Genomic DNA, 20,016 nt, shown 5'->3' on the forward strand with positions numbered 1-20,016 from the left:
TGCTTGCTTCGGCAGCACTATACTAAAATTGGAACAATACAGAGAAGATTAGCATGATCCCTGAGCAAGGATGACACACAAATTTGTGAAGCGTTCCATATTTTTCCTTGACAACCAAAGTATAATATTGCTTGAGGCAAGACTGAACAGGGTTTAAAGGCACAAAAGAGGAAGGCAGCATATCAGCAAACTGCACCAAAGGAAACCCAGTCACTCAGTGTCCTGGAAATAGCCTTAAAGGTCCACAGTAGGTTGAAGCAGCAGCCAGTGACAATAAGACGATCTAACACCAGTAAGAACTAGATGGCTAAAGGCAAATGTAGGAAAGTAACTAACAGAAACCAAGGCATTATGGCAGCATCTGAACCCAATTCTCCAACAACAGCAAGTCCTGGATAACCCAACACTCCAGAAAAACAAGAGTTGGATTTAAAATCACTGGAAAGGATGCTGTTAGAGGAACACATGAAGGACATAAATAAATCTTTTAAAGAAATTCAGGAGAAAAATGATCAAAAGCTAGAAGTCCCTACAAGGGAAACACACACACACACACACACACACAAAAAAAAAAAACAAAAAAAACACACACACACACACACACAAATTCAGGAGAATATGGGTCATAAGTTAGTAGCCAATAAGGAGGAAATGCAAAAATCACTTAAAGAAATACAGGAAAACATTGATCAACAGGCAGAAGTCATGAAAGAGGAAACACCAAAATCTCTCAAAGAATTACAGGAAAACACAAAAAAGCAAGTGAAAGAACTGAGCAAAAACTTCCAGGATCTAAAAGCAGAAGTAGAAACAACTAAGAAAGCACAAAGGGAGACAACTTTGGAGATAGAAAACCTTGGGAAGAAATCAGGGGCCACATCAACACCAGAATACAAGAGATAGAAGAATCTCAGATGCCAAAGATACCATAGAAACCATGGACTCAACAGTCAAAGAAAATGCAAAATGCAAAAAGCTTGAAACCCAAAATATCCAGGAAATCTAGGACACAATGAGAAAGCCAAACATAAGGATTATAGGCATTGATGAGAGTGAAGATTTACAATTTAAAGGGCCAGCAAATATCTTCAACAAAATTATGGAGGAAAACTTCCCTAACCTAAAGAGAGAGATGTCCATGAACATGCAAGAAGCCTACAAAAATCCAAACAGACTGGACCAGAACAGAAATACTTCCCGTCACATAATAATCAAAACACCAAATGTTCTAAACAAAGAAAGAATATTAAAGGCAGTAAGAGAAAAAGGCCAAGTAACATATAAAGGAAGACCTATCAGAATCACAGCGTCTGCGCTCCCTGGGGGTGCACACGGGCTCCATCTGGTTCACAGACACAATCAGGGGCAAAGCACACTAGAGCTGCAAGGGCACCCAAGAACACATCAGCAGGCCAGCGGGGAGAAGTTGGTGTGCTCCGGTGAATCCAGCAGGCCCCAGCGGGAGCCTTCAGGTGCCTGCTTTGGGATCTGAACGGCCAGGGCTACAGGGCTCAGTCTCCAGGAAGTGCAGGAGACCCGGTGTGCACCCAGAGGCAGTCTGGGAGCTCGCAGGGCGGCTTGCTCCTGTGGCCCAGAGCTTGGGTTCCAGTCCTGAGGCCTCTGGCTGGAGCCCTCAGCTCAACACTCTCTGCTTCCGGATCCAGATCAGCCTGGGCGGCAACACCCAGGTCCTCTCCAGGTCCTGCAAGAGGCAAGAGGGGCCTCTGGGCGGCCAGCTGGGAGAAGTCGGTTTGCTCCAGTGAATCCAGCGGGTACCAGCGGGAGCCTTCGCTTGTCTGCTTCTGGATCTGAACAGCCTGGGCAATGGCACGCTGTCTCCAGGCAGTGCAGGAGGTAAGCTGTGCACCAGAGGCCACCTGGGAAGGGGAAGCTTGCACTGGTGAGTCCAGCACTGAGGAGACCAACTAACACCAGTGAGAAAAAGATGGCAAAAGGCAAACGCAGGAACATCACTAACAGAAATCAAGGCAATATGGCAACATCTGAACCCAATTCTCCTCTACCAGCATGTCCTGGATACCCCATCACACCAGTAAAACAAGATTTAGATTTAAAATCACTGGTCATGATGCTGGTACAGGAACACATGAAGGACATACTTAAAGAAATTCAGGAGAAAATGGATCAAAAGTTAGAAGCCCTTGCAAGGGAAACACAAAAATCATTGAAAGAAATCCAGGAGAATACAAAAGCCAATAAAGAGGAAACGCAAAAAACATTTATTTATTTTTTTTTAATTTTTTTTATTCGATATAATTTATTTACATTTCAAATGATTTCCCCTTTTCTAGCCCCCCCACTCCCCGAAAGTCCCATAAGCCCCCTTCTCTTCCCCTGTCCTCCTTCCCACCCCTTCCCACTTCCCCGTTCTGGTTTTGCCGAATACTGTTTCATACAGGAGAACTTTGGTCAACAGGCTGAGGTCATGAAAGAGGAAACACAAAAATTTCTTAAAGAATTACAGGAAAGCACAAACAAGCAAGTGAAGGAGCTAAGCAAAACCATCCAGGATCTAAAATCAGAAGTAGAAACAACTAAGAAAACTCAAAGGGAGACAGCTTTGGAGATAGAAAGCCTTGGGAAGAAATCAGGGGACAGAGATGCAAATATCAACAACAGAATACAAGAGATCGAAGAAAGAATCTCAGATGCTGAAGATTCCATAGAAACCATGGACTCAACAGTTAAAGAAAATACAAAATGCAAAAAGCTTGTAACCCAAAATATCCAGGAAATCCAGGACACAATAAGAAGACCAAACCTAAGGATTATAGGCATAGATGAGAGTGAAGATTTACAACTTAAAGGGCCAGCAAATATCTTCAATAAAATTATGGAAGAAAACTTCCCTAACCTAAAGAGAGAGGGTCCCATGAATATACAAGAAGCCTACAGAACTCCAAACAGACTGGACCAGAACAGAAATACTTCCCGTCACATAAAAATCAAAACACCAAATGTTCTAAACAAAGAAAGAATATTAAAGGCAGTAAGAGAAAAAGGCCAAGTAACATATAAAGGAAGACCTATCAGAATCACAGCAGACTTTTCACCTGAGACTATGAAGGCTAGAAGGTCCTGGGCAGATCTCATGCAGACTCTAAGAGAACACAAATACCAGCCAAAACTACTATATCCAGCAAAACTCTCAATCACCGTAGTTGGAGAAACTAAGATATTTCATGACAAAACCAAGTTAACCCAATATCTATCCACAAACCCAGCCCTACAAAGGATAATAGGAGGAAAACACCAATACAAGGAGGGAAACTTCACCCTGGAAAAAGCAAGATAGTAACCTTTGATCAAACCCAAAAGAAGTTAAGCAATCAAATTTTAAAAATAACGTCAAAAATGATAGGTAGTAACAATCACTATTCCTTAATATCTCTTAACATCAATGGACTTAATGCCCCAATAAGAAGACACAGACTAACTGACTGGATACATAAACAGGACCCCACATTTTGCTGCTTACAGGAAACACACCTCAGGATCAAAGACAAACACTACCTTAGAGTAAAAGGCTGGAAGACAATTTTACAAGCAAATGGTCTCAGGAAACAAGCTGGAGTAGCCATTTTAATATCCGATAAAATTGACTTTCAACCCAAAGTCATCAAAAGAGACTCTGAGGGACACTTCTTGCTGGTCAAAGGAAAAATACAACAAGAAGAACTCTCAATCCTGAACATCTATGCTCCAAATGCAAGGGCACCCTCTTTCATAAAAGAAACTTTATTAAAACTCAAAGCACACATTGCACCTAACACAATAATTGTGGGTGACTTCAACACTGCACTTTCCTCAATGGACCGATCAGGAAAACAGAAACTAAACAGGGACACAATGCAACTAATTGAAGCTTTGGACCAATTAGATTTAACAGATATATATATGTATAGAACATTCTATCCTAAAGCAAAAGAATATACCTTTTTCTCAGCACCTCATGGTACCTTCTCCAAAATCAACCATATAATTGGTCACAAGACAGACCTCAACAAATATAAGAAGATTGAACTAATCCCATGCCTCCTATCAGATCACTATGGAGTAAAAGTGGTCTTCAATAGCAACAAAAACAACAGAAAACCCACATACACATGGAAACTGAACAATATTCTACTCAATGATAACTTGGTCAAGGAAGAAATAAGGAAAGAAATTAAAGACTTTTTAGAACACAATGAAAATGAAGACACAACATACCCAAATCTATGGGACACAATGAAAGCAGTGCTAAGAGGAAAACTCATAGCCCTGAGTGCCTCCAAAAAGAAAATGGAGAGAGCATACATTACCAGCTTAATGACACACCTTAAAGCCCTGGAACAAAAAGAAGCTATTTCACCCGGGAGGAGTAGAAGGCAGGAAATCATCAAACTCAGGGCCAAAATCAATCAAGTAGAAACAAAGAGAACCATACAAAGAATCAACAAAACCACGAGCTGGTTCTTTAGAAAATCAACAAGATAGATAAACCCTTAGCCAGACTGACCAAAGGGCACAGAGAAAGTATCCAAATTAACAAACTTAGAAATGAAAAGGGAGATATAACAACGGAAACTGAGGAAATCCAAAAAATCATCAGATCCTACTACAAGAGCCTGTACTCAACACAAATGGAGAATCTGGAGGCAATGGACAATTTCCTTGACAGATACCAAATACCAAAATTAAATCAGGACCAACTAGACCATCTAAACAGTCCCATAATGCCTAAAGAAATAGAAGGAGTCATAGAAAGTCTTCCAACCAAAAAAAGCACAGGACCAGATGGTTTCAGTGCAGAATTCTATCAGACTTTCAAAAAAGATTTAAAACCAATACTCTTCAAACTATTCCACAAAATAGAAACAGAAGGAACACTACCCAATTCCTTCTACGAAGCCACAATTACGCTGATACCAAAACCACACAAAGATCCAACAAAGAAAGAGAACTTCAGACCAATTTCCTTAAGAACATCGATGCAAAAATACTCAATAAAATTCTTGCCAACTGAATCCAAGAACACATCAAAACGATCATCCACCATGATCAAGTAGACTTTATCCCGGGAAAGCAGGGTTGGTTCAATACACGGAAATCCATCAATGCAATCCACTACATAAACAAATTCAAAGAAAAAAACCACATGGTCATTTCATTGGATGCTGAAAAAGCATTTGACAAAATTCAGCATCCTTTCATGCTTAAAGGCTTGGAGAGAACAGGAATTCAAGGCCCATACCTAAACATAGTAAAAGCAATATACAGCAAACCGGTAGCCAGCATCAAACTAAATGGAGAGAAACTTGAAGCAATCGCACTGAAATCAGGGACCAGACAAGGCTGCCCCCTTTCTCCTTATCTTTTCAATATTGTACTTGAGGTACTAGCTCGGGCAATTCGACAAGATAAGGAGGTCAAAGGGATACAAATCGGAAAGGAAGAAGTCAAACTATCATTATTTGCAGACGACATGATAGTCTACCTAAGTGCCCCAAACACTCCACTAGAGATCTCCTACAGCTGATAAACAACTTCAGCAAAGTGGCAGGTTATAAAATCAACTCAAGCAAATCAGTGGCCTTCCTATACTCAAAGGATAAGCAGGCTGAGAAAGAAATTAGGGAAATGACCCCCTTTACAATAGCCACAAACAGTATAAAGTATCTTGGGGTGACTCTTACCAAACATGTGAAAGATCTGTATGACAAGAACTTCAAGACTCTGAAGAAGGAAATGGAAGAAAACCTCAAAAAATGGGAAAACCTCCCATGCTCTTGGATCGGTAGAATCAATATAGTTAAAATGGCCATTTTGCCAAAAGCAATATACAGATTCAATGCAATACCCATCAAAATCCCAACTCAATTCTTCACAGACTTAGAAAGAGCAATTATCAAATTCATCTGGAACAACAAAAAAACCCAGGATAGCTAAAACTATTCTCAGCAACAAAAGAAAGTATGGGGGAATCAGTATCCCTGACCTCAAGCAATACTACAGAGCAATTGGTGGGGTTGCAAATTGGTACAACCACTCTGGAAATCAGTCTGGCGGTTCCTCCGAAAACTGGGCACCTCACTTCCAGAAGATTCTGCTATACCACCCAGGTATCCCTCAACAGAAGAGTGGATGCAAAAAATGTGGTATATCTACACAATGGAGTACTATTCAGCCATTAGAAACAATGAATTCATGAAATTCTTAGGCAAATGGATGGAGCTAGAAAACATCATACTAAGTGAGGTAACCCAGACTCAAAAGGTGACTCATGGTATGCACTCACTAATAAGTGGATATTAACCTAGAAAACTGGAATACCCCAAACATAATCCATACATCAAATGAGGTACAAGAAGAAAGGAGGAGTGGCCCCATGTTCTAGAAAGACTCAGTGAAGAAGTATAGGGCAAAACAAGAACGGGGAAGTGGGAAGGGGTGGGTGGGAGGACAGGGGGAGAAAAGGGGGCTTATGGGACTTTCGGGGAGTGGGGGGCTAGAAAAGGGGAAATCATTTGAAATGTAAATAAAAAATATATCGAATAAAAAAGAAGACAAAAAAAAGAATAAAAAAAAAACTGCATGGTATTGGTACAGTGACAGGCAGGAGGATCAATGGAACAGGATTGAAAATCCAGAAATGAACCCACACAACTATGGCCACTTGATCCTCGACAAAGAGGCTGAAAACATCCAATGGAAAAAAGATAGCCTTTTCAACAAATGGTGCTGGTTCAACTGGAGGGCAGCATGCAGAAGAATGCGAATTGATCCATCCTTGTTTCCTTGTACTAAGCTCAAATCCAAATGGATCAAGGACCTCCAATTAAAGCCAGACACTCTGAAGCTAATAGAAAAGAAACTGGGGAAGACCCTTGAGGACATCGGTACAGGGAGAAAGTTTATGAACAGAACACCAATAGCATATGCTCTAAGATCAAGAATTGACAAATGGGACCTCATAAAATTACAAAGTTTCTGTAAGGCAAAGGACACCATCAAGAAGACAAATCGGCAACCAACAAATTGGGAAAAGATCTTCACCAATCCTACATCAGATAGAGGGCTAATATCCAATATATATAAAGAACTCAAGAAGTTAGACTCCAGAAAACCAAACAACCCTATTAAAAAATGGGGTACAGATTTAAACAAAGAATTCTCACCTGAAGAACTTCGGATGGCAAAGAAGCATCTTAAAAAATGCTCAACTTCATTAGTCATTAGGGAAATGCAAATCAAAACAACCCTGAGATTTCACCTTACACCAGTCAGAATGGCTAAGATTAAAAATTCAGGAGACAGCAGGTGTTGGAGAGGGTGTGGAGAAAGAGGAACACTCCTCCACTGCTGGTGGGGTTGCAAATTGGTACAACCACTCTGGAAATCAGTCTGGCATTTCCTCCGAAAACTGGGCACTTCACTTCCAGAAGATCCTGCTATACCACTCCTGGACATATACCCAGACGATTCCCCACCATTTAATAAGGATACATGCTCTACTATGTTTATAGCAGCCCTATTTATAATTGCCAGATGCTGGAAAGAACCCAGGTATCCCTCAACAGAAGAGTGGATACAAAAAATGTGGTATTTCTACACAATGGAGTACTATTCAGCCATTAGAAACAATGAATTCTTGAAATTCTTAGGCAAATGGATGGAGCTAGAGAACATTACTAAGTGAGGTAACCCAGACTCAAAAGGTGAATCATGGTATGCACTCACTAATAAGTGGATATTAACCTAGAAAACTGGAATACCCAAAACATAACCCACATATCAAATGAGGTACAAGAAGAAAGGAGGAGTGGCCCCTTGTTCTGGAAAGACTCAGTGAAGCAGTTTTCGTGAAAACCAGAACGGGGAAGTTTGAAGGGGTGGGTGGGAGGACAGGGGAAGAGAAAGGGGTTTATGGGACTTTCGGTGAGTGGGGGGTTAGAAAAGGGGAAATCATTTGAAATGTAAATAAAAAATTATATCGAATAAAAAAAAAAAAAGAAATACCTCCTGTCACATAATAATCAAAACCCCAAATGTAATAAACAAAGAAAGAATATTTAGGACAGTAAGAGAAAAAGGGCAAGTAACACATAAAGGAAGACCTATCAGAATTACACCAGACTTCTCACCAGAGACCATGAAAGCTACAAGATCCTGGGCTGAGCTCATGCAGAATCTAAGAGAACACAAATGCCAGCCAAGACTACTATACCCAGCAAAACTCTCAATCACTATAGAAGGAGAAACCAAGATATTCCATGACAAAACCAAATTTACACATTATCTTTCCACAAACCCAGCCCTACAAAGGATAATAGGGGGAACACACCATTATAATGAGGGAAACTATACCCTGGAAAAAGTAGGATATTAAACTTCTTTCATTAAAACCAATACAAGATAACCACACAAGTATAAAATTAACTTCAAAACTGATAGGAAGTAATAACCACTACTCCTTAATATCTCTTAACATCAATGGACTCAATTCCCCAATAAAAAGACATAGACTAATAGACTGGATACTTACATTTTGCTGTATACAGGAAACACACTTCAATGTCAAAGAAAAATACTACCTTAGAGTAAAAGGCTGGAAGAAAATTCTATAAGCAAAAGGTCTCAGGAAACAAGCCAGAGTTGCCATTCTAATATCAGATAAAATTGACTTTCAACCTACTGTCATAAAAAGAGACATGGAAGGACACTTCTTGCTGGTCAAAGGAAAAATCCAGCAAGAAGAACTCTCAATCCTGAACATGTATGCTCCAAATACAAGGGCGCCCTCATTCATAAAAGAAACTTTACTAAAGCTCAAAGCACACATTGCACCTAACACAATAACTGTGGGTGACTTCAACACTCCACTCTCCTTGATCAGGAAAACAGAAAATAAATAGGGAGACAGTGAAATTAATTGAAGCTTTGGACCAATTGGATTTAACAGATATATATAGAACTTTTCATCCCAAAGCAGAACAATATACCTTTTTCTTAGCACCTCATGGTACCTTCTTTAAAATCAGTCATATAGTCGGTCACAAGACAGACCTCAATAAACATAAGAAGATTGAAATAATCCCATGCCTCCTATCAGATCACTATGTAGCAAAAGTGGTCTTTAATAACAATAAAAACAGAAAATCCACATAGACATGGAAACTGAACAATACTCTACAAATGATACCTTGGTCAAGGAAGAAATAAAGAAAGAAATTAACGATTTTTTAGAATTTCTTGGAAATGAAGGCACATCATACCCAAATCTTTGAGACACAATGGAAGCAATGCTAAGAGGAAAACTCGTAGCTTAGAGTGCCTCCAAAAAGAAATTGGAGGGAGCATACACTAGAAGCTTAATGGAACAACTGAAAGCCCTGGAACAAAAAGAAGCTAATTCACCCAGGAGGAGAGGAAGACAGGAAATCATCAAACTCAGGACTGAAATCAATCAAGTAAAAGCTAAGAGAACTATACAAAGAATTAACAAAACCAGAAGCTGGTTCTTTGTAAAATTCAACAAGATAGATAAACCCTTAGCCAGACTAACCAAAGGGCACAGGAACAGTATCCAAATTAACAAAACTAGAAATGAAAAGGGAGATATTACAACAGATATTGAGGAAATTCAAAAAAATCATCAGATCCTACTACAAATGCATGTACTCAACACAACTGGAGAATCTGGAGGAAATGGACAATTTCCTAGATGGCTTAAAAAATACCAAAATTAAATCAGGATCAAATAGATCATCTAAACAAACCCATAACCCCTAAAGAAATTGAAGGGGTCATAGATAGCCTTCTGACCGAAAAAGCACAGGACTAGATGGTTTTAGTGCAGAATTCTGAGACCTTCAAAGAAGACTTAACACCAGTACTCTTAAAACTATGCCACCAAATAGAAACAGAAGAAAGACTACCCAACTCCTTCTACAAAGCCACAAAATTATGCTGATACTAAAACCACACAAAGATCCAACTAAGAAAGAGAATTTCAGGCCAATTTCCCTTATGAATATCGATGCAAAAATATGCAATAAAATTATTGCCCACTGAATCCAAGAATACATCAAAACAATCATCCACCATGATCAAGTAGGCTTCATCCCAGGGATGCAGAGATGGTTCAATATACAGAAATTCATCAATGCTATCCACTACATAAACAAGCTCAAAGAAAAAAGCAACATGATCATTTCATTAGATGCTGAAAAAGCATTTGACAAATTCAGCATCCTTTCATGCTCAAAGTCTTGGAAAGGACAGGAATTCAAGGCCCACATCTAAACATAATAAAAGCAATATACAGCAAACCAGTAACCAGCATCAAACTAAATGGAGAGAAAATTGAAGCAATCCTACTAAAATCAGGGACTAGACAAGGCTGCCCCCTCTCTCCATATCTTTTCAATATAGTTCTTGAAGTCCTAGCTAGAGCAAGTAGACAACATAAGGTCAAAGGGATACAAATCAGAAAGGAAGAAGTGAAAACTATCACTATTTGCAGATGATATGATAGTATACTTAAGTGACCCTAAAAACTCTACTAGAGAACTCCTACAGCTGATAAACAACTTCAGAAAAGTGGCTGGCTACAAAATCAACTCAAGCAAATCAGTAGCCTTTCTATACTTAAAGGATAAGCAGACTGAGAAAGAAATCAGGGAAATGACACCCTTCACAATAACCACAAACAGCATAAAGTACCTTGGTGTGATTCTAATCAAATAAGTAAAAGACCTATATGACAAGAACTTCAGATCTCTGAAGAAGGAAATCGAAGAAGATCTCAGAAAATGGAAAAATCTTCCATGCTCATGGATTGGCTGGATTAATATAGTTAAAATGGCCATCTTGCCAAAGGCAATCTACAGATTCAATGCTATCCCCATCAAAATCCCAACTCATTTCTTCATAGAGCTAGAAAGAGCAATTCACAAATTCATCTGGAATAACAAAAAACCCAGGATAGCCAAAACTATTCTCAACAGTAAAAGAACTTCTGGGAGATTCAGTGTCCTAGACTTCAAACTTTACTACAGAGCAATAGTGATAAAAAACTGCATGGCATTGGTACAATGTCAGGCATGTGGATCAGTGAAATAGGATTGAAGACCCAGAAATGAACCCACACACCTATGGTCACTTGATCTTTGACAAAGGAGCTGAAAGCATCCAGTGGGAAAAAAGATAGCCTTTTCAACAAATGGTGCTGGTTCAATTGGAGGTCAGCGTGCAGAAGAATGCTAATTGATCCATTCTTATCTCCTTGTACTAAGCTCAACTCCAAATGCATCAAGGACCTCCACATAAATCCAGATACACTGAAACTAATAGAAAAGAAACTGGGGAAGACCCTTGAGGACATGGGCACAGGGGAAATGTTCCTGAATAGAATGCCAATAGCTTATACGCTAAAATCAAGAATAGACAAATGGGACCTCATAAAGCTACAAAGTTTCTGTAAGGCAAAGGACACTGTCAAAAGGACAAAACGTCAACCAACAGACTGGCAAAGGATCTTCACCAACCCTCAATCTGACAGAGGGCTAATATCTAATATTTACAAAGAACTCAAGAGGAAAAAACCAAGAGAACCAAATAACCCCATTAAAAATGGTGTACAGAGCTGAACAAATAATTTTCACGTGAAGAACTTCAGAGGGCTGAGAAACACCTTAAGAAATGTTCAACATCATTAATCATTAGCGAAATGCAAATCAAAACAACCCTGAGATTTCACCTCATACCAGTCAGAATGGCTAAGGTCAAAAACTCAGGAGACAGCAGGTGTTGGTGAGGATGTGGAGAAAGAGGAACACTCCTCCACTGCAAGTGGGATTGCAAGATGGTGCAACCACTTTGGAAATCAGTCTGGCGGTTCCTCAGAAAACTGGGCATGACACTTCTGAAGGACCCTGCTATGCCACTCCCGGGCATATACCCAGAGGATTCTCCAGTATGCAATAAGGACACATGCTCCACTATGTTCATAGCAGCCCTATTTGTAGTAGCCAGAAGCTGGAAAGAACCCAGGTGTCCTTCAACGGAGGAATGGATACAAAAAAATGTGGTATATTTACACAATGGAGTACTATTCAGACTTTAGAAACAATGAATTCATGAAATTCTTAGAAAAATGGGTAGAACTGGAAAACATCATACTAATGAGGTAACCCAGTCTCAAAAGATCAATCATGGTATGCACTCACTGATAAGTGGTTATTAGCCTAGAAACTTTGAATACCCAAGACATAATCCACATATTAAATGATGTCCAAGAAGAACAGAAGAGTGGCCCCTGGTTCTAGAAAGACTCAGTGTAGCAGTATAGGGGAATACCAGAACAGGGAAGTAGGAAGGAGTAGATGGGGGAACAGGGAGAGGGAAGTGGGCTTATGGGACTTTTGGGGAGTCAGGAGCCAGAAAAGGGGAAATCATTTGAAATGTAAATAAAGAATTTATAGAATTAAAAAAATAAAAAACATACTTTTATTTATTACATATTTTTATTATTTACATTTCAAATGATTTCCCCATTCCTGTTTTATGCTCCAAAAACACCCTATACCATCATTCCACCCACCCACCCGTTCAGTAAACCACCCATTCCAGCTTCCCTGTCCTGGTATTCCCCTTTACTGGGGCATCAAGCCTTCTCTGGGGTAAGGGTCTCTCCTCCTTTTTACATCCAACAAGGCCATCCTCTGCTACATTTGCAGTTGGAGTCATGGGTCCCTCCCTGTGTACTCTTTTTTTGGTAGATTAGTCCCATGGAACTCTGGGGGTACTGGTTGGTTCATATTGTTGTTCCTCCTATGGAGCTGCAAGCTCCTTCAGCTCCTTGGGTCCTTTCTATAGTTCCTCCATTGGGGACCTTGTGCTCAGTAAAATTCTTTGGTCAGAACACCCATCTCTGTATGTGTCAGACACTAGCAGAGGCTCTCAGGAGACAGCTATGTCAGGCTCCTGCCAGCAAGCGATTGTTGGCATCCACAATAGTGTCTGGATTTGGTGACAGTATATGGGAGGGATCCCCAACTGCAGCAAACACTGGATGGTATTTCCTTCAGTCTCTGCTTCACAATTTTTCTCTGTATTTTCTCCCATGGGTATTTGGTTACCCCTTCAAAGAAGGACAAAAGTATGAATACTCTTGTCTTCCTTCTTCTTGAGATTTATTTAGTCGGTGAATTGAATCTTGGGTATCCCGAGTTTCTGTGCTCAACTCCACTTATCAGGGAGTGGATACCCTGTGTGTTCTTTTGTGATTGGGTTAACTCACTCAGGATGATATTTTCCAGTTCCATCCATTTGCCTAAGAATTTCATGAAGTCATTATTGTTAAAAGCTGAGTAGTGTTCCATTGTGTAAATATACCACATTTTATGTATCCATTCCTCCACTGAGGGTCATCTCTGCTCTTTCCAGCTTTTTGTTTTTCTAAATAAGGCTACAATGAACATAGTGAATCACATCTTTATTATATGTTGGATAATCTTCTGGGTATATGCCCAGGAGTTGTATAGCTGGGTCCTCCAGTAGTACTATATCCAATATTCTGAGTAACTACCAAACTAATTTCCAGAGTGGCTATACCAGTTTACAATACTATCAGCAGTCTAGAAGTATTCTTCTTTTCCAACATCCTCACAATACATGTTATTACCTAAGTTTTTGATCTCAGCCATTCTGACTATTGTGAGTTGATATTTCAGGGTTGTTTTGATTTGCATTTCTCTGATGACTTAGGATGTTGAACATTTCTTTAGGTGCTTCTCAGCCATTCAATATTCGTCCGGTGAAAATTCTTTGTTTAGCTCTACACCCCAGGTTTGAATAGGGTTGGTTGGTTTTCTGGAGTCTAGCTTCTTGAGTTCTTTGTATATATTGGATATTAGCTCTCTGTCAGATGTAGGGTTGGAAAAATATTTTCCCAATTTGTTGGTTGCTGTTTTGTCCTATTGAGAGTGTCCTTTGCCTTACAGAAAATTTGTAATTTTATGAGGTCCTATTTATCAATTCTTGATTTTAGACCATAAGCTATTAGTGTTCTATTCAGAAAAATTTCCCCTGTGCCCATGTGCTCAAGGCTATTCCCCAGTTTCTTTTCTATTAGTTTCAGTGTGTTTGGTTTTATGTGGAGGTCTTTGATCCCCAGGGACTTGACCTTAGTACAAGGAGATAAAAATGGATTGATTTGCAATTTTCTGCATGGTAGTCACCAGTTGAGCCAGAACCATTTGCTGAAAAAGGTTATCTTTTTATTGACTGGATGGATTTAGCTCCTTTATCAAAGATCAAGTGACCATAGGTATGTGAGTTCATTTCTGGGTCTTCAATTCTATTCCATTGATCGACCTGCCTGTCACTGTACCAATACCATGAAGTTTTTTTATCACTATTGCTCTGTAGTACAGCTTGATGTCCAGGTTGCTGATTCACCCAGAAGTTTTTTTATTGTTGAGAATAGTTTTAGCTATACTAGGTTTTTGCTATTTCAAATACATTTGACAATAACTCTTTCTAACTCTATGAAGATTTTAGTTGGAATTTTAATTGGGATTGCAATGAATCTGTAGACTGCTTTTGACAGGATGGCCATTTTTGCTATATTTATTCTGCCAATCCATGAGCAAGGGAGATCTTTCCATATTCTGATGTCTTCTTTAATTTCTTTCTTCAGAGACTTGAAGTTCTTGTCATACAAATTTTTCTTTTTCGCTTGTTTGGTTAGAGTCACACCAAGATAATTTATATTGTTTGTAACTATTGTAAAGGGTGGCATTTCCCTTATTTCATTTTCATCCTGTTTATCCTTTGAGTTTAGGAAGGCTACTGATTTGTTGGAGTTAATTTTGTATCCAGTCACTTTACTGAAGTTGTCTATCAACTGTAGGAGTTCTCTGGTGGAGTTTTGGGGTCATTTAAATATACTACCATATCATCTGTAATTAGAGATAATTTGACTTCTTTCTTTCTAATTTGTATCCCTTTGGCCTCCTTCTATTGTCTAATTGTTCTAGCTAGAATTTCACGTACTATACTGAATAGCTATGGAAACAGAGGACAGCCTTGTCTAGTCCCTGATTTTAGTGGGATTGCTTCAAGTTTGTCTCCATTTAGTTTGATGTTGTCTACTGGTTTGCTATATACTGCTTTTGCTATGTTTATCTATGGGCCTTTAATCCCTGATCTTTCCAAGACTTTTAACATGAAAGGATGTTGGATTTTGTCATGCTTTTTCAGCATCTAATGAAATGAACATGTGGTTTTGTCTCTTGAGTTTGTTTATATAGTGGATTGCATTGATGGATTTTCAGATATTGAACCATCCCTGCATCCCATGTACAAAGCCTACTTGATTGTGGTGGATGATCATTTTCATGTGTTTTTGGATAAGGTTGGCAAGAATTTTATTGAGTATTTTGGCATGGATATTCATAAGGGGAATTGGTCTGAAATTCTCTTTTTTTGGTGGATCTTTTTGTGGTGTTGGCATCAAGTTAATTGTGCTTCATAGAACAAGTTTGGCAGTGTTCCTTTTGTTTCTATTTTTCAGAATACTTTGAAGAGTAATGGAATTAGGTCTTCTTTGATGGTCTCATAGAATTCTGCACTAAAGTCATCTGGTACTGTACTTTTTTTTGTTGGGAGACTTTCAATGACCACTTCTTTTTCTTTAGGGGTTATGGGATTCTTGAGATTCTCTATTTGATCCTGATTTAACTTTGGTATGTGGTATCTGTCTAGAAAATTGTCCATTTTATCCAGATTTTCCAGTTGTCTTGAACATAGTCTTTTGTAGTAGGATCTGAAGATCTGATGATTTTTTTTAATTTCTTCATTTTCTGTTCTTATAACTCCCTTTTCATTTCTTATAAATTTAGGTATGTTGTGCCTTTATTTTCATTAAATTCTAAAAAGTCTTCACTTCTTTTTTGACAAATTATCATTGAGTAGAGCATTGTTCAGCTTCCACGTATATGTGGGCTTTCTTTTGTTTCTGTTGCTATTGAAGACCAGCCTTAATCTGTAGTGATCTGATAGGAGGCATGGGATTATTTCAATCTTCTTATAACATTTGAGGTCTGTTTTATGATTGATTATGTCATCAATTTTGGAGAAGGTACCATGAGGTGCTGAGAAGGTATATTCTTTTGATTTAGGATAAAATGTTCATTAGCTATCTTTTAAATCCATTTGGTCCATAACTTCTATTAGTTTTACTGTGTCTTTGCTTAGTTTGCATTTCCCTGATCTGTCCATAGATGAGAGTGTGGTATGAATGTCTCCCACAATTATTGTGTGAGGTTGACTGTGTGCTTTGAGCTTTAGTAAACTTTCTTTTACGAATGACGGTTCCCTTGCATTTGGAGTGTAGATGTTCAGAATTTAGAGTTCTTCTTGGTAGATTTTTTTCTTTGATGTGTATGATATGTACTTCCTTATCTTTTTTGATGACCTTTGGAAGTCAATTTTGTCCTATATTAGAACGACTACTCCTGCTTGATTCCTGGGAATCATTTGCTTGGAAAATTATTTTCTAGTCTTTTACTTTAAGGTAGTGTTTGTCTTTGACACTGAGGTGCATTTCCTGTATGCAGCAAAATAGTGGGTCCTGTTTCCATATCCATAATGTCAGTCTATGTCTTTTTATTGGGGAATCGAGTCCATTTATGTTGAGAGATATTAAGGAATAGTGATTGATGCTTCCTGTTATTTTTGATATTTATGCTTGCATGGTTATCTTCTTTTGAGCTTTTTGAAAGAATATTACTTTCTCACTTTTTCTACGGAATAGTTTCCCTCCTTGAGTTGTCCTATTCCATTATTAGCCTTTGTAGGGCTGAATTTGTGGAAAGATATTGTGAAAATTGGTTTTCATCATAGAATACCTTGATTTATCCATCTATGGTCATTGAGAGTTTTTCTGGGTATAATAGACTGGCCTAGCACTTGTGCTCTCTTAGGGTCTGTATGACATCTGCCCAGGATCTTCTAGCTTTCATGGTCTCTGATGAGAAGTCTGGTGTAATTCTGATAGGTATACCTTTATATGTTTCTTGACCTTTCCCATTACTGCTTTTAATATTATTTATTTTTTTAGTGCATTTGTTGTTTTGATTAGTATATTATGGGAGGAATTTCTTTTCTGGTCCAATATATTTGGAGTTCTGTAGGCTTTTTGTATGTTCATGGGCACTCTTTCTTTAGGTAACAGAAGTTTTCTTCTATAATTTTTTGAAGATATTTACTGGCCCTTCTAGTTGGAAATCTTCTCTCTCTTCTATACGTGTAATCCTTAGGTTTGGTCTTCTCCTTGTGTCTTGGATGCTCTGGATGTTATGGGTTAGAAGCTTTTTTGCATTTTACATTTTCTTTGACTGTTGTGTCAATGGTATCTTCTACACCTGAGATTCTCTCTTCTATGCCTTGTATTATGTATTTGATGCTTGCATCTATGACTTCTGATTTCTTTCCTAGGTTTTTCTATCTGCAGAGTTGTCTCCATTTCTGATTTCTTTAATGTTTCTATTTCCCTTTTTGATCCTAGATTGTTTTGTTCAGTTCCTTCATATGTTTGTTTGTGTTTTGCTGTAATTCTTTAAGGGATTTTTGTGTTTCCTTTTAAGGTATTCTATCTTTTTAGCTATGTTTTTCTGAATTTCTTTAAGGTAGTTATCTATGTCCTTCTAAAAGTCCCTTATCAGCATTATGGGATGTGCTTTTAAATCCAAATCTTGCTTTTCTGTTATGATATGGTAACCAGGGCTAGCTGTTGTGAGAGAACTGGTTTCAGATGATGCCATGTCGCCCTGGTTTTTGTTAGTAATGTTCTTGTGTTTGCCTTTTGCCATCTGGTTATCTCTGGTGTTAGCTGGTCTTGCTGTCTCTGACTATTGCTTATCTGTCCTGCAAGCCTTTGTATCAGTACTCCTTGGATACCAGTTCTCTCTTCCATTAATTTAGGTATGGAGAGTTGTGGTACAGTGTCAACTCAGATGTGCAGACTGAAACAAGAATGTTCCTGTCATCAGCTGCTCCTTGGTTCCTATGTCTTATTGGCTCTGAGCAGGTCCAGCTTGGGCCAGGGATTTGAAGAGCAGTCGTGATCTTACTTGTGCACAGAGGTTTGTAGACACTCATGGGAAACCAGCTCTCTTTTGGTGCTATTTGTGTATGTAACTCTGTAGTCCAGGATCAGCTCTGGGTACAGACAAAAATTGGAAGCATCCTGTCCCAAGCATACCCTGGGTTCTTGTGTCCTAGGGGTTTCAGACTGGTTCCTCTGAGCAGCACGGGTGGTCTTGCCTGTGCTCCCAGGCCTGTCAGCACTCCTAGGAGCCTAGCTTTCTCTCTGTGACACCTGGGTATGGAGCCCTGTGCAGAGAATGGTCTCCAGCTGGAGACTGAAAAAGGAAGGCTCCTGCCTGAGGATTCAGGGTGGGTTCCTCTGAGCAGCAGGGGTGGTCCTAATTGTGCTCCCAGGCCTGTCTGCACTCCTGGTAGGTTAACTTTCTCTCTGTGCCACCTGGTTATGGAGCCCTGTGGCAGAAAATGGTCTCCAGCTACCAGAAATGAGTATTCATCAATGCCCTAGTTACTTTCTTCCTTCTCTTGAATTTGCTTATTTAGCTAAAGTTTATAATGTACTTTATTTTTTAGTTTTATAAGAGCCAGAGTATAGTACTGAGCTGTTAGATGGCAATAAAATTCAGAGAGTCAGTGTGTCTTGTCCTTGCTTCACTTTAAGTCTTTCAGCAACCAGAATATGTGAGATCAATTTCTTGCTATGTGAGTGACTTCAATTATATTTCCTACAACTCTTTAAATGTTGACTATATAATGTTATCTTGGTTTTCTTCTGTTCCTGTGTATCTGTTTATTTTCCAGTTCCCACTGCTTTTTAAAATACTGTCCCCTCCTTTTAATTATATATTTTCAGTCTCTTTGCTCCTTAAATAATCTCTTCTTTATCTTGCTGCTTCTGGCTGAAATTGAAATCTTGTTGGTAAAGCTCAAACATTTATTCAGAACCAGGATTCTTAACAGTAAATGAAATGTTAGATATTTCCACTGCATATTAACAAATTAGAATAATAATCATTCTCTCTCTCTCTCTCTCTCTCTCTCTCTCTCTCTCTCTCTCTCTCTCTCTGTTTCTCTCTCTCCTCTCTGTGTGTGAGAGAGAGACAGTGAGAAAGAGACAGAGAATGTTACTTGAGAAGTTAAATATATCTTTGGTCTTGCTGAAGAAATCAAGAGTAATATCACACAGAATTTACATTTGAACAGCATATATAGACATTCATATATAAGACAATAATAAGATAAGGATCTATTTTATTTTACTATACTAATTCTGTCATAATACATTTCAAAAATGGCATAATACAAAATATGGTATATATTTTTCATTCTATAGTCCTTTATAGATTTAAAGAGATTCATATATGAGAGAATGAAATATGAATATGAAAAACAAATAGGACCTTATTCAGAATCCTACATCTCACAGTTCTTTAGGAATACATAGCTTTTAATAGTGCAGGGCCATTCTTCAGTCATCTTAGACCTATTTATTTTCCTATCACCTTGCCTATAGCTCTAAAAATAACTGTAGAACATGCTTGGAGTGATATATTTTTAACATAGGAAGGCTTACTGTTCTCCTAATGTAAGGTAGAATCTTGAATTAGAGAAAAATTACTGGTATAGTGTGGGAAACAAACCTTTAAAAAGGGTCTAAGTGGGTCCTATTGTCTTCGAGGTTCATAACTCAGGAATCTAGTATTCCCTAAGCTGAGATTCAAGTGAAGCTTCAGGCCGGGCAGTGGTGGCACACCCCTGTAATCCCAGTACTTGGGAGGCAGAGGCAGGCAGATTTCTGAGTTTGAGTACAACCTGGTCTACAGAGTGAGTTCCAGGACAGCCAGAGGTATACAGAAAAACCCTGTCTCAGAAAAAACAAACAAAAACAAAATAAAAACA

The 20,016-nt window shown here is 38.7% G+C and overlaps 1 non-coding gene across 1 annotated transcript; it reads left to right on the top strand.

Moving 5' to 3' along the window:
- Positions 1–105, top strand: LOC127688066 (U6 spliceosomal RNA). Its single transcript, XR_007978531.1, has one exon. It is a non-coding gene; the product is annotated as a U6 spliceosomal RNA (small nuclear RNA).
- The last annotated feature ends 19,911 nt before the right edge of the window (positions 106–20,016 follow it).

Source organism: Apodemus sylvaticus, chromosome 6 (genome assembly GCF_947179515.1).
Source record: "Apodemus sylvaticus chromosome 6, mApoSyl1.1, whole genome shotgun sequence".
Lineage (NCBI taxonomy): Eukaryota > Metazoa > Chordata > Mammalia > Rodentia > Muridae > Apodemus > Apodemus sylvaticus.